General features: G+C 35.3%; 1 pseudogene; it reads left to right on the plus strand.

Moving 5' to 3' along the window:
* Positions 1–3,908: 3,908 nt before the first annotated feature.
* On the plus strand, positions 3,909–14,364 carry LOC118895676 (annotated as a pseudogene).
* The last annotated feature ends 134 nt before the right edge of the window (positions 14,365–14,498 follow it).

The raw sequence follows: 14,498 nt of genomic DNA on the forward strand, positions 1-14,498 counted from the left end.
CAGACATAGAAGGGCACACAAATAATCCTAAGGACCAAGTTATGGACCGACCATCTCTTGTTTCCTCTTTGAGGAACAAGAACTCATCTCTATCATAAATTCATGGTCATTTCCATTACTTATCTTGTTTATCTATAATTTAAGGGATATAGATTTTATATCAACTATCTCAAGTGAAGATATTTAATTATTTGGCATATTAGAAAGTAGCATTATAGTAACAATTTGTTTCTATTTACAAATGTATGCATCTATTTCTTTTTGAAAAATCCTTCTGATGCCTTTCTTTAATGGATGAGCAAATTCTTTCTTTACAGAAAATGGAAAAATTTGTCCAGAGCTTTGGAGAAGATGGTGTTGTGTTATTTCTATTGAAATCAATGATGAAAAATTTCACCAAAGAAAACACAAACATGATCACAGTGATCTTTGCCCAGATCCCACAGAAGTTCAAATAAATTTTAAACTCTTGATCATATCTGTAAAATGCTTTCTACAAAAAGAGGTAAAATTTCAAAATGCATGTATAGTCAAATATCCTCATATTTCCATATTTTTTAATAAAATTTCTTAAATTTTGCAAACTTTGCTTTGCTTTCAGAAAGTTATATGAATATAAATTAATAAGGAGATTTTGGTATTATGACCAGGAACAAAAGAATGCCTAGATTCATCCATCAACTAGACTTCATCCCAAGGGATTTCTAAATAAAATGTGACACCTGCAAGCAGCAACAGAGGGAGTCATGCTATCATTCCAACCACGTGTTACCCAGTGTAGAGTTTGGTAAAAGGCTGAGTTGACAAGCTCTGATTCCAGGTACAAAATGGCCTCCAACTTCTGCCCCTGCTCATATTCCCTTTTTCCAACTGAGTACCGTATAAAATTGGGGAATAGCATACTTGGTGTGTAGCCTAAGATAGATGACATGAGCCACTCTGAGTCCACTTACACTGTGGAATAGAGGTAAGAGACCAAAAGTCAGTCTAAAAATGGCTAGTTCTTTATCTGGTTTCAAGTGGGAAATGACAACAGAAAGATTGATCCATAGGTTCCTGAATTTAATGTCTCCTCAATTGCCCATGCAGAATGTGACTTCATCAATCTAATTGCTTCTGAATAATTAGATGAACAGTTTCTCAACTAGGGTAGGAGTGGACAGGTATAAACTTGGGGAAAAAAAGTGGCAGAGTCAGGTCTATCCTAGAAAAAAGTAAATAAGTCCCCTTTGTTTAAAATCTTACTGTTTTTTCTAAAATTGTAAGACCAGAGTTCTCTCATTGCTTTTGAGCTACAGGCTAGGTTCATGATTGATCTGAACTACTTCCAAGCAACCTACACACAGTGTTATTTTAGAACTGACCTGGAATGCAGTATATAGCAATTCATCCTTAAAATATATACATTCCAGTAATTTCAGATTCCCTGGGATTTTATTCCATGGATTTGGTTGCATAATCAGGCTCTAGTTAGATTCATGGTATATTCGATCTTTTATAGATAGTAAAGTGTGATTAGATTGCCTAAGAGAACACCCTGATAATTTTCACATTTTCACTAATGATGGTAAATTGACTATAATGTGGGATGATCATTCTTGTGGATATACCAATAATAACATTATTATTATTTCTGTCATTCCTATGGGCTTTTTTATTTCTACATCAAAACTAATGACTAGGCCCTCAGTGACAAAACACATTAGATGCAAGTCAAAGATTTCTGTCCACAGTATTCTAGGAAACAAGGTTTCCCACTACTATATAATAAAAACTTAGTTATATTGCCTCTCAAAGAAGAATAAATTATATTCTTACTCCCAAGTCAATGACAATAGTATTATTGAATACATAACATAGAAAGATATAAATCTTCTGTGAAATATCTTATGGGTAAGAAATATAAGCAAATCACTCCATATTTCCTAAAAAAAAAAAAAAAAAAAAAAAGAGTAACAAGGATCATAGTAAAGAAACTGAACTGGCTTAGAGAATACCTAAAACATAAAAAAATAAACTGTCAGTGTAAATATTGGCATTAAATTTACTGCCAGTGAGTGCTCAAAAGAAAATGAAAAGTGTATGATTGGAAACTGGAGGAAAGAAAATCCTTGTTATATCGTATCAGAAAGCTTAAAGAAATTGTCCTATGACTACATGGAATGAAGGATTTCTATGTGACAAACTTGTATGTCTAGCTGAGGAAATTTTCAAGCAAAGTTTCAAGATACTGACTGGTGTCTTCTGCTGCTTATAATAAAATGTGAGAGAAGAGACAGTAAAGTGATGGAAGAACTGTTAAACAAAAAGTAACCTGGACTTGATGACTTGTGAAATTCACAGTCTGTCCAGATTGCAAAAGAAGCTAATGTTAAGAGAGTCACTGTAAAACAAAACAAAACAAAATAAAACTGCTCTGGAGAAAAAGCCAAGATGGCTATAGAATCTTTCGCTAATACCTCAGAAAAATCAAAAGATCAGAGTATTCAGTCACACAAAAGACTCTTTGGAGACATTGAGGGTATGAATCAATCAAACCAGAGAGCATAGTGGAAGTTACCCTTTTTTCCCCATTTCCTCCTCTTTTGAACTACAGTGTCTATAATTGTTATGCTAGATCTGTCACCATTATATTGGGAGAGCAGAAAACGTCTTCCTTAGTTTCACAGGAGAGGAATCATTCTCCATAATGGATCATATCCAGAGCTTCTCCCATACCTGACTGAGATGATATGAAGGATGAAATTTGGGACTTTGAGATCATGCTGTAATGTGTTGAGACCTTTAGAAACCTTAGGAGGAAGTGAATATATTTTGCACGTGTGATGAACATGAATCTTTGGGGTCCAGAGGATAGACTGTGGTGATCAGAATAATGGCTGACAAAGATAGCTAAGCCCTAATCCTCAGAATCTGTGAGTATATGTGAGCACCCTTGGTGAAAGTAACTTTGCAGATGTTATTATAATTAAAAACTTTTGAGGGGAGGGAAATATCTTGGATTATCCAGGGAGAGCCCATCTAATCACATTTCTAAGATTTCTCAAAAGTAGAGAACTTTACCTGGCTTCAGAGGACCAGAGAGATGACAAGATGAGAAGAAATCAACTTGCTGATGCTGAATTTGGAGATGGAGGAAGGGGTTGGAATGCAGGTACTCAGGGGAGAAATGCACCAGGGAATGCAGGCAGCCGCCTGAACCTGAAAAAGAAAAGAAAATTGATTACCCCCTAAGCCTTCAGAAGGAAATGCAGCTCTGTCAACACCTTGAGTTTATTCCACTGAGACCTATATCAGACTTCTGATCTAAGAAGTAAATTTACAAGGTTTAAAGTTCTGAGTTTGTAGTAATTTGTTACACCAGCAATAAAAAAAAAAAAATTTTTTTTAAAAACTAACACAGAATTAAATTCTATGATTCTGTACTTCTAATCATGGAATAAGAACATTTCTTTATATAAACAGGTTCTATAGAGATACAATGACAAGAAACCTAACACCTTAACCTAACATCCATTCTAAAGATTGATCACTGGAATGATCTTCTTGGTATAATTCACAGACACAAACACTGAAAGTTAGAGTAAGAGTAAAACCAATCTGAGAAATAATAGTTCAACAAGAAACCATTTAACATTTGCTACTCTGAAACATTGACTCCTAAGCGCTAATTACTTCTCCTCTGGAAATTTTAAGAGTTTCTACATTGGTCCCCTTATTGAGTGGTTCTTTCATCTCATATCTACATTCTTACAATCTGCCATAAGAAATTTTCAAAAATGAAATAAGGAAATATCTCTCCATGACTCAAAACTTTCAAAGACTCCTCACTGTCTACAGAGCAAAGTCTAAATATTTATATTACCACTGAGAATTGCTCCTCATACTCTGAGGAAACTGTGTTCCTTCAGGCTTCCATGCTTTTTCACGTTGCTTTCTAAATCTAGATTCCCCCACACACCTATTATACTTGACAAAACACTAGTCATTACTCACTCTCTGCACCAACATCACTTTGTGAACATCACTCTTTTACTATTCGAGGCAGACTTATACTGTATCCTACAGGGATTTATAAGGAGCTTTATGAACAGAACAGTCATAACTAAAATAATGCCTCCTTCATGGGTGTACACTAGCCATTTCCATTTCCATTTCTAGATTCCCAAATTTATATTTCTCCTTTATCTCTTTCCTCAGTCTCCTGGAAACCAAAGCTTATATCACTCACAGAATGAATGTTTACTTAGAATCTGTATCCAATCCTTTTTAAGGAAGATTCTCCTCTCATTTCAGGTCAATAGATTATTGATAGCATGAAAACAAATCTATCCCATGACATGCATCTTTCCCTTCCTACTTCTAATTTGATGGGAATTCCTGGTAAGATATTTTTTTAAATATAACTTACCTGGACTACAAAGGCAGGATACAAAACAAAGTTCAGAAGAAGGTACTTAGAGGATAAATACTTTCTAAGAGTAAGTATTGAGGAAGTATTGAAGAAGTGAGAGAAATATAAGGAATGTTGCAAATGTTCAGAAAAGGAAATGATCATAATTCAGAGGTAATATTCTTAAATAAAGGAAAGTAACCAAAGTTGATACTCAGAGGATACCCATGTTTGGATAAAAAGGAAAAAAGGGAAGGAATAACTATAGCCAAAAGAACAACAGCAAGCTAAATGAAATGGAGCTAATAAAACAGGTGTGAAAATATGGAGAAAAATGCTTAGAAATGCTCAAATAAATCAGAATATCCTTGTGTTGACACATGCTGCTTTCATATCTGGAAACTCCCTACATACAAGGTAATTTCTTCTTAGCCTAGAGCCAGTCGCATTTACAATGATACTGGTATTTATTTTTCACACATAGAGGCACAAGATCATCTACGCTTTTCTTTATCTATTTGCTTTCCAAAGCCTCTGAACTGGAGATTAGCTTGCAGAGAAATTACGAAGGCGTGCTCTTGGAAACAGTCTTTATCTCATAGTCATTGTGACCTTGCTATGTGCCAGTTATATTTTAACTACTTAATTGACTCCATCCTGGATATAAGTGAGAGCTACCTCTGCAGTAAAGAAAGTTTATGAAGAAGATTTGGATTTTATCAAGATGTCTAAGACACGGGCTTCTCCTCTTGTGCTTTCTTTTTATTTCGGCTGTGCATCTTGTGGAAAGGTGCTGCTGTGGCCAATGGAATATAATCATTGGATCAATTTAAAGACAATATTGGATGAACTTGCTCAGAGGGACCATGAAGTGACTGTGCTAGTATCTTCAGCTTCCATCCTTGTGGGTCCCAATAAGCCATCTACCCTTAAATTTGAGGTTCACCCTACATCATTCACTAAGAATGAGCTTGATTTGCTTTTTATAAAATGGATCAAGATATGGACATATGAGTTACCAAAGAGTACATTATGGGCACATGATCCAAAGATGCAAAAAACATATTATGAATATTCTGATACTGTTCAAAAGCTCTGTGAGGATGCAGTTTTGAACAAAAAACTTGTGAAAAAACTGCAGGAATACAGATTTGATATTGTTCTTGGACATGCCATTTCTCCTTGTGCCGAGCTGCTGTCTGAACTACTTAACCTACATTTGGTCTACAGTCTTTGACTTACCACTGGCAATACATATGAAAAATTCTGCGGAGGGCTTATATTACCTCTTTCCTATGTACCTGTTATCATATCAGAACTTAGTGACAAAAGGACATTTATGGAGAGGGTAACAAATATGTTGTATTACCTATATTTTGACTTTGCATTTGAGGCTTTTAACAAGAAGTAGTGGGATACATTTTACAGTGAAGTATTAGGTAAGTCTGGTTTATTTATTACATTTTCCCTCTAGTAGATGGAAAGAAATCTTACTTCCTTTGTGTGGGTTACAGTGTATATGTGTGTATATATATATAATTTAAAATAAAAAATAACTTGTATTTTCTTAGTTTTAGTGTCAAAATGGAAATAGAACAGCTTCTCAGTCAAAATTTATCAACTATTCAAGAAAGTATGCAAAGTAATCTAGAACTGTGTGACACTGGAGATATCCCTCCGTTTGACAATAATATTCCAATATGTGAAAATTCTTGGGACTTGTTTATTTAGAAAGCTACATACTCACTGTGTTTTCGATAAATCATACTGTCTGTTATTTATTGCTGTAAAACCAACCACCCTAAAACTTAGCATTTAAAAGAGCAAACGTATTATTTGCTCATGATCCTATGAATCAGCAACTTGGGCTGAGCTCAGGGAAATGTTTCTTCTTTGAGGCTTGTCTGGACTTCTTCATTAGCCTACGGTTAGTTATCAGCTTGGCTGCGGTGGAACAGTCCAAGAAAGTGTCACTCTCATGGCTGGGATTTGGCAGATTGGCAGGATACTGTGATTGTCTCTTCCATGTGACCTCTCCAACAGAAAAGCTTGGAATTTTTCACATGACAGCAGAATTCTAGAACAGCTTGTATGAAAGTTTTAGGCCTAGATTTGGAAGTCACACAATGTCACTTCTGCCACCTTCTATTGGTAAAACAAGTCACAAGGCAAGCCCTAATTCAAAGCGTGAAGACGTAGCCTCCACCTCTCAATAGGAGGAGTTTCAAAGACTACGTAGCCATTTTTAATATACTATAGTAAGAAACTTCATTAAATATATTTAAAAATCAAGTGAAAGTCAGTCATGAGCAAATGTAATTTTAAACCTGGTTCTAGTAAAAAAATCTACTTCATGTACAAGAAAGTATGACACTTTGTGTAAGCTATATGTTTACTTGTTTTTAAAATTAAACATTTCTATGAACTCATACCTGAGGTTCCTTTCAGCTTTCAGCATCAAAGTCTCTGATATCTCTCTTCTAGATTCAGTTCTTCTATTATTTTAATATCTCTAACATCTCCATCAGCTAATATCTCTATTAAGAAGGAAAATTACTTAGTGTGGATGAGTTGTCTCTGGGAATTATATAGTATTATTCCTTCCCTCTCAATGTATTAAAAGTCATTTGCTAAGTAAACCTAAAACACTGGGGATTAATATTAGAATTATCAATGTCTGCTTTCTGATTCTACAACACTGCAGTTTGAAAAATGGAGCAAAAGGCGAAGGTCCAGTATATTTTTCATATCTGGATGATTTCTAATCTTGATTCTGTGAGTACATTCATTCAACTACAAATATTTATTGAGCTTCTTCTTGTTTATGGGGGGGGGGTGGAGCACAGAAGGAAATTAGTAAATATTTATTGAGAATTTACTCTTCTCCAGGAAATCTTCTACATCCTTTACATTTATTAACTCATGAGAGACACACATAGAAATCCTGTTCATAGGCACTATTATTCTCGTCATTTTATAAATATGGAAACTTAAGTAAGATAACCTACTCAGGTTCTCTTGGGGAAGAAGTGATGGAGATGGGGTTAAAACACAGCAGTCTGGCCCCTGGACCTAAGCACTTGTATATTGCATTAACTGAAAGAAAAGCATGAGACTATAATTTCAAAACTCCATGTACTATTTGGAGAAACGTTGTGCTAAGCACCAAGTGTGCTGCAATATAGAAGACCAAGAAGATTAGTTTTTCTTGATGTTGGTGGTCTTTATAACAAACACTCTCCATAGTCAGCATATACCGCTTAACTAACCAAACTTATCTTTGCCAGGAGAGATGTTCCCTCATCACCATTTACTCATAGGTACATATAAAGCATCTTTTTGTTTGGGAAGTATTGTAAAAATTTTAGAAACCTAAGAAAATTATCCCTTCCAAACTTATCTTAACCATCCTTGACAGAAATTCATAATTACTCTCAATGCCTAAGAATATTTACAAGGTAATTTACAATTACAAAGGAAATAAATATCCGAGTTATATAAATATTAAACTTCGAATACATATAGTGTATGAGGTTATAGGAGGTAGTGGATTGGAGAATAGAACCAAGGTCAAAGTCTCAGGAACAAATTCTGCTAAAAATTAATCAAGAATCACAGATCATAGAAAATAAGCTCTTAGATGAGATTCCATTGCCAGGGCATGCAAGGTAATGTGAAGGAAAACAGAGCATCAAATGCCAAACAATCAAAGTAGAAAGCTGGTTGGTGAATGAAATGGGAGGATGAGTAGGCCTATCTGGAATAAAAGACTAAACAAATAACCCAAAGACCAAAGTTTCTAAGATAAAAATTAATCAGGAATCATAGGTCATAGAAAATAAGCTCTTAAATGAGATACCATAATAAGCACATGCACAGCAATGGGAAGGAAAACAGGGCACCAAATAACAAACAATCAAAGTAGAATGCTGGGCTGTGAATGGGGTGGATGCATTGGTCTGTGAGAATATGACTAAGCAAATAATCCAAAGTCACGAAAAAGCTTAGAGAAATTGTAGGTAAATAAGGGGACAGAGGTGAAAGTGATTGACACAAATAGACTTTTACAACCAAGGCAGTTTTCCAGTCTGACTTTCCAGAAGTTTTATGTCATTCCTTGAACAAGAAGCCATCACAGCATTGCTGATTTATTCTAGGAATAGAAATTAACAAAGGAGATCCTTTGACCAAGTTATAAACACTAAAAAGGAAGATACTTCAGCTTTTGTCAGGTGAGTCTCCTTTATCACCCATTCCCACTTGTTTCATAATATTTATTTCTAGCTTTTCCAGTATTTATAATTTTTCTGGAGACCAAAGAGACAAGTTTAGATATGGGAAAACACTTCACAGTCTGAATCATGAGATACTTCCTTAGCCTCCTATCCTTTCTAGGCAGTTATCAAGCAGCCTTCCCTTTATATTAGATTGTAGTAATTGATACAGTCAGAATGTTTCAAATTTCCTAGGACAGAAAAAATAAATGACATAGAGATCAAAGTGAAGGACATCATTTCATTTAGTGCACCTCATTCATCATGCCCTTTCTTGATCACAGATGGTCCAAGAATCTAGTCCCACAGTAAGCTTTCTTCTTTAAAACATACAAGAAAGGGTGAGACTTTAAGCTATGGAAGGGAAGGCTATTGATTCTTAGTGATATATGCATCATTAGGGAAGCTTCTTAAACCACTGGGGTTTCTCTTCTCGCCTCTCTCTATATCCCCAAAGGAAATTCAATCTCCTATGAGTAACCTGTTTATTCTCTGGTGGCTGGCTTAGTGACACTGGAGACCAGATGGAAACAAGTGTGAACAGTGCAAATTCTTCATGCTGCAGGTCCATGTTTAATGTGGAAAGTCATTAATAATCTTTAGAAAACAATCTCTATGGGGGTGAGATCAAGTTGGTGAAGTAGGAAGGCCCTGAACTTACCTCCTCCCATGGACACACCAAAATAAAACTACTCACAAAGCAACTATCTTTGAGAACAACTTGAAGACTAGCATAAAAGATTTCCCACAACTAAAGATATAAAGAAGGAGCCACAACTAGACAAGTAGGAGGAGCAGAGATGCAGTCTAACGAGGACCCACACCCTGGGGTTGGCCACCCACAAACAGGAGGAATATCACAACCACAGAGGTCCTCCTCCAGGAGGAAGGGGTCTGAGCCCCCACTTCAGGCTCCCCATTTTGGTAAGATAGGCCCCCAGAATGTCTGGCTTTGAAAACCAGACGGGCTTACATTCGAGAGAACAGGAGAGTCTGTAAACAGAGATTCTGTTCTCAAAGTGTGCACACAAAATCTCACACAGTCTGAGTCCCAGTGAAGAGGCAGTAGTTTGAAAGGCACCTGGGTGAGACCCACTTGCTGATCTTGGCGAGTCTCCTGGAGAGACATTGTGCAGCTGGGACTCCTCCTAGGGATGGAGAGTCCGGTGGAAGTCATTTTGGGGCTCTTGTTCTACCATGCTGACACTGGCACTGGCAAGCACCATTTTGGAAGCCTCCCTCTAACCTATTAGCACCAGGGGCTTGCCTGCCAGTGGGTCCATGGCAGTCACACAATGCTGGGTCATCCCTGGAAGATGGGGATGCTCAGTTAGTTTAAAAAAAAAAAAAAAAAAAAGTTTAAAATGTTAGAGCATTAAGTAAAAATGCACAAATATCATGAACGTGATACAAGCCCAATGCTATGCAGGAAAATGACCATTTAGAATGTAATATTCATCACATACTTAAATAATTACAGAGAGATATTGACTTAGAATTAAAATCTGTTAGTTAACTTGAACTTGTAATACATAAAACAAGAAGTAATCTTTAACAATTATTTGAACCTGGCTTCAAAGGTGCAGAGGGGAGAGGTTATTGTAAGCTATGTAAGTCTCTCACTTAACATGTATTTTTTTTTCTTCTCTTTTTTCTGTATATATGTTTGTTCAAATTATAAAACACTGGCATTATTTGTTCATCTTGACCAACACAGACTTGACGCTTTATTGCTATATCTTGTAAGAAAAAATGGATACAAATTCACAAATTTACATATATTCCTTTTCCTATTTTCTTTTTCAGGAAGACCCACTACATTGTGTGAATTGATGGGGAAAACTGATATTTGACTGATAAGAAGCTATTGGGATTTTGAATTTCCCCACCCAATCTTACCAAATTTTGAATTTGTTGGAGGACTCCACAGCAAACCTGCCAAACCACTGCCTAAGGTAAACTGGTCTCTTGAATAGTTTTCCATTCCCAGTCCAAATACTGTCTTATGGAAAAGACATGGACAATATATAAAATTTCTTCACACCATGCCCTCACTTATTATGTGTTTCATGTTTTATTATCACTGAAGATTCTGAGCTACATAACAGTCATGAAAAGTAAGAGAGAAATGCAAGATTGTGTGGATATAGCCACTATAAAAAAGTCTTCCAACACATAAGAAATGATAATTTTTTTCAACAAATGTGTATTCTTTGTCTGCTAGATACCAGATTCTACACTCTGAACTGAAGAAGGAGGGGTGAATGAAATAGACACTGTTGTAGTCCTTAGGGATATTATAGACTGGTCAGCCAGAAAAACTATAAATGTTAAACAGTTATTTACAGTAAAGTACAAATCACAAAATGCATAAGACTGAGGTAATGTGGGAGCTTATCTCTTGTATTTTATTAAAGTAAATTGCAATGAGGTATTTAAAAGAATCAAATTCTGATAATGCGATGTTAAAAGTGGAAATATGTGAGAGTATTCAAAGGTTATGGAATCTGGTGCTTTAATATATGATACTATGGTAGCTAGGAAATATACAAAAGCCAAATCCTGCCGGTAGTGCCTTTCCTATAAAATATGGATGCACAAGCAAAAAAGAAGAAAAATGAGGGAGGGGGTTTACTTACCTATCTCATTGGAGTGGTGTGAGAACAAAATGGTCTAATACAGTCATTCCTCATTATATACAGATTCTGTATTTTCAAATTTGCCTACTCACTAAAATTTATTTGTAACCCCAGAATCAATATTTGTAGTGCTTCATGGTCATTCATAGATATGTACAGAGCAGCAAAAAAATTACTCACTGAACGTGCATATTCCCAGTTGAGCACTGAACAAGGCAATCCTCTGCCTTTTTGTTGCAGCTCTCACACTGTAAATAAGTGTCCCTTTCAGGTCTAATTAATGCCACATTTTTGCATTTGAGTGCTTTTTGTTGGTGATGTCACTGTTTAGAATGGCCCCCAAGGAGAGTGCTGACATGTTTTCTGTTGTTCCAGAAAAGAAGTAAGAAAGCTGTGATGTGCCTTAGGAAGAAAATATGTTTGCCAGATAATCTTCATTCCGTTCCATGAGTTATAGCACTGTTGTCTATGAGTTCAGTGTTAATGAATCAACAATGTATGTTAAACAAGGTGTTTTAAAACAGAAACACACATAAAACCAGCTTATGTGTTGAGCAGTTGACAAAAATGTTGCGACAAGAAGCTTGGGTGAAACCAGGAGCAATGATTCATTACTCACTAATGACATGTTTGTGGCAACTTTATAGAACATAATTACTGAGAATAAAAAGAATCGACTGGATACATAATAAAGCCCGTACACAGTGCCAAGGACACAGTGCTTGATAAATATTAGCTATTGTGAAAAATTTCTTAGTGTCCCTTTTGACAAAAGGAATTTGTCTCAGAAACCAAAGTAAGAAGAAGAAAATGTTAAAATTGTATTTGAAGATTTAAGCAGTCTCACTAGTATGTAGAGTGGAGGGATTCCTTCTGATATATGCACTTGTGTATGTGCCATACTGGCAAACTCATGACAGTTTTCCCAAAAAATTTTTTCTCATCATATTTGAGATCAAAGAACTTCACAGCACAAAATAGAACAGAAATTATTGTATCCTGATAATACAATTCATGGAAATAAGCCTCTCTCAGGAATTGGTTGTAGTGGTGCATTAAAAATCATCCAGTAATGCATAAATTAGATAAGATATAGTTCTATTTCAAACATGTAAACTGCCTGATCTCACTAGCTAGGCTTGGAAACAAATATAGTAAAGTAGATATCAGAGAGAAAGTGCCTAGTTTAGTATTAACCTGCACAATAGGCTACAAATTTTAAAATGTAAATGAAAGTTTTCCATAACTTTATGCCATGAACCCCAATTAGTTCATAGATAGCCTGATCAGATGTTTTACCCAATAAATCACACTCTCATGGAGTAAAATCCACCCCAAATAAACAGTTTACAGGCAAAATCTGTCACATTCATTATGTCATAGCATTAATTCCCTTAAAATATCTGGGCCATGATCAGAAATAAAATTAAATTTATACTCAAAATTTAAACATCCCATATAAAAATAATGATAATATATGATATTGTAATTTCATTAGGTTTTGAATGAAAATAGAGAGAAATAAACTGCAGGAAGTTTTGAAAAGCTATTTCCTTAAGAGAGATGAAATTAATATAGCATGCCCAGTGTTATCAGAGCATGAGGTAGAAAGAAAAAGGAAATAATATTTTAAGATAAGGAAAATTTCTTTCATCAGTCTTTTTCTCTTTCAGTCAATTAATGTAATATCACCAGAAGTTTAATAGATCAGAATCTTAGCTGAGGATTAAATTTAGGGAACCTGTCAGTATTGGGAATTTGAAACACCAATAAATAAAGAATAAATTGTGATTAATAAATTCAGAGTCATTTATTTATATATAGATGATTTAACAAGAGCACTTTCCTTCTTTTACCAAAGCAATTATATGTAACCTCATAATCAGGTTATATTATCATACGTAGCCTTTATAATCAGGAAAGCCTGTACACCAAAAGAGACATCCTGAAAACTGCCAAGAAGAAAAGTAGACCAATTCAGTAACAAATACACTGGACATAGAATGACATAAAAATTCAAGAAGCCGAGCTACAGACAGACTCTCTGTTAGGAATTCAGGTCCTTTTAAATATTTGTCTTTTGTCAACTCCTCCAAACAAAACCAAAAAATAGCCAAACAAACAAAAAAAACCTTGTTGATCAAGCAAGGCTGGGTTTATTTGACTTATTATAGGAAACAAGAACAGCACTTTGACAGAGTTTTATTACTTTTCAGCAGAGGAAAGTCAGGGGAAGATAATTCTAAGGTGTTGGGGCCTGGTTGGTGATATCGAGGAAGAATTTGTAAAGTAAGGAACAGTTTGGGACTGGGCAAAGTTCAAGGCATAACTTTGGATTGCTGGACACAGTGAGGTCAGGTCTTGAATTTTGTCCTGGTGAGCAAGTCACATGTTTTAATAAGCACACTATTTTACTTGGTCACAATCTTGTCATCCTGGGACAAATTACTAAGTCATTGTTGCTGGAACTTAGCATTATTTAACACAGAACTAGAAAAAAATTCCTGGTCCTGCTATTGTTTGAGACATGGAATAAAAATTACACTGTTTTCAAAACTCACTTAAGAAAATTAAACCTGTGCTGTCACAATGTAAAATGTTCTTCACTGGAAACTTTCACTTTACTGTTGTCTCTTGTTGATAAGTAATAAATAAATCACCATACTTGCCTAGTAGTCAATGATTATACATTGATTAAAGAAAATAGATTTCATATTACACATCTCTTTCCAAGGGGGGTTTAATGGTTTGGCATGTTAGAAGATGAGGCATTCTAACCATACTTCTCTCTTTAGAAATGTATGTATTCCTTTCCTTCAAACAAACTAAAAAAGGAATGAATGAAACAAACAAACAAACAAAACTCTCTCTCTCTCTTTGCTGATGCCCCTTTGTAATACAACAAATTATTTCTTTTCAGGAAATCGAAAAGTTTGTCCAAAGCTCTGGAGAAGATGGCATTGTATTATTTCGTTTGGGCTCAATGGTCCAAAACCTTCCAGAAGAAAAGGCTAACATGATTGCATTGGCCCTTGCCCAGATTCCACAGAAGGTATGATACATTGCCTTTGTGCTGAACAACTACTTGAATGACTCTCTTTAATGTCTATGGAGTGGATCCATTAAAATAGTTTTTGCAAGGGGGAGAGAATTTCATAACACAATTAGATCAAAATGAACAGGTATATCTGT

Source organism: Balaenoptera musculus, chromosome 5, assembly GCF_009873245.2.
Source record: "Balaenoptera musculus isolate JJ_BM4_2016_0621 chromosome 5, mBalMus1.pri.v3, whole genome shotgun sequence".
In the NCBI taxonomy this organism is placed as follows: Eukaryota; Metazoa; Chordata; class Mammalia; order Artiodactyla; family Balaenopteridae; genus Balaenoptera; species Balaenoptera musculus.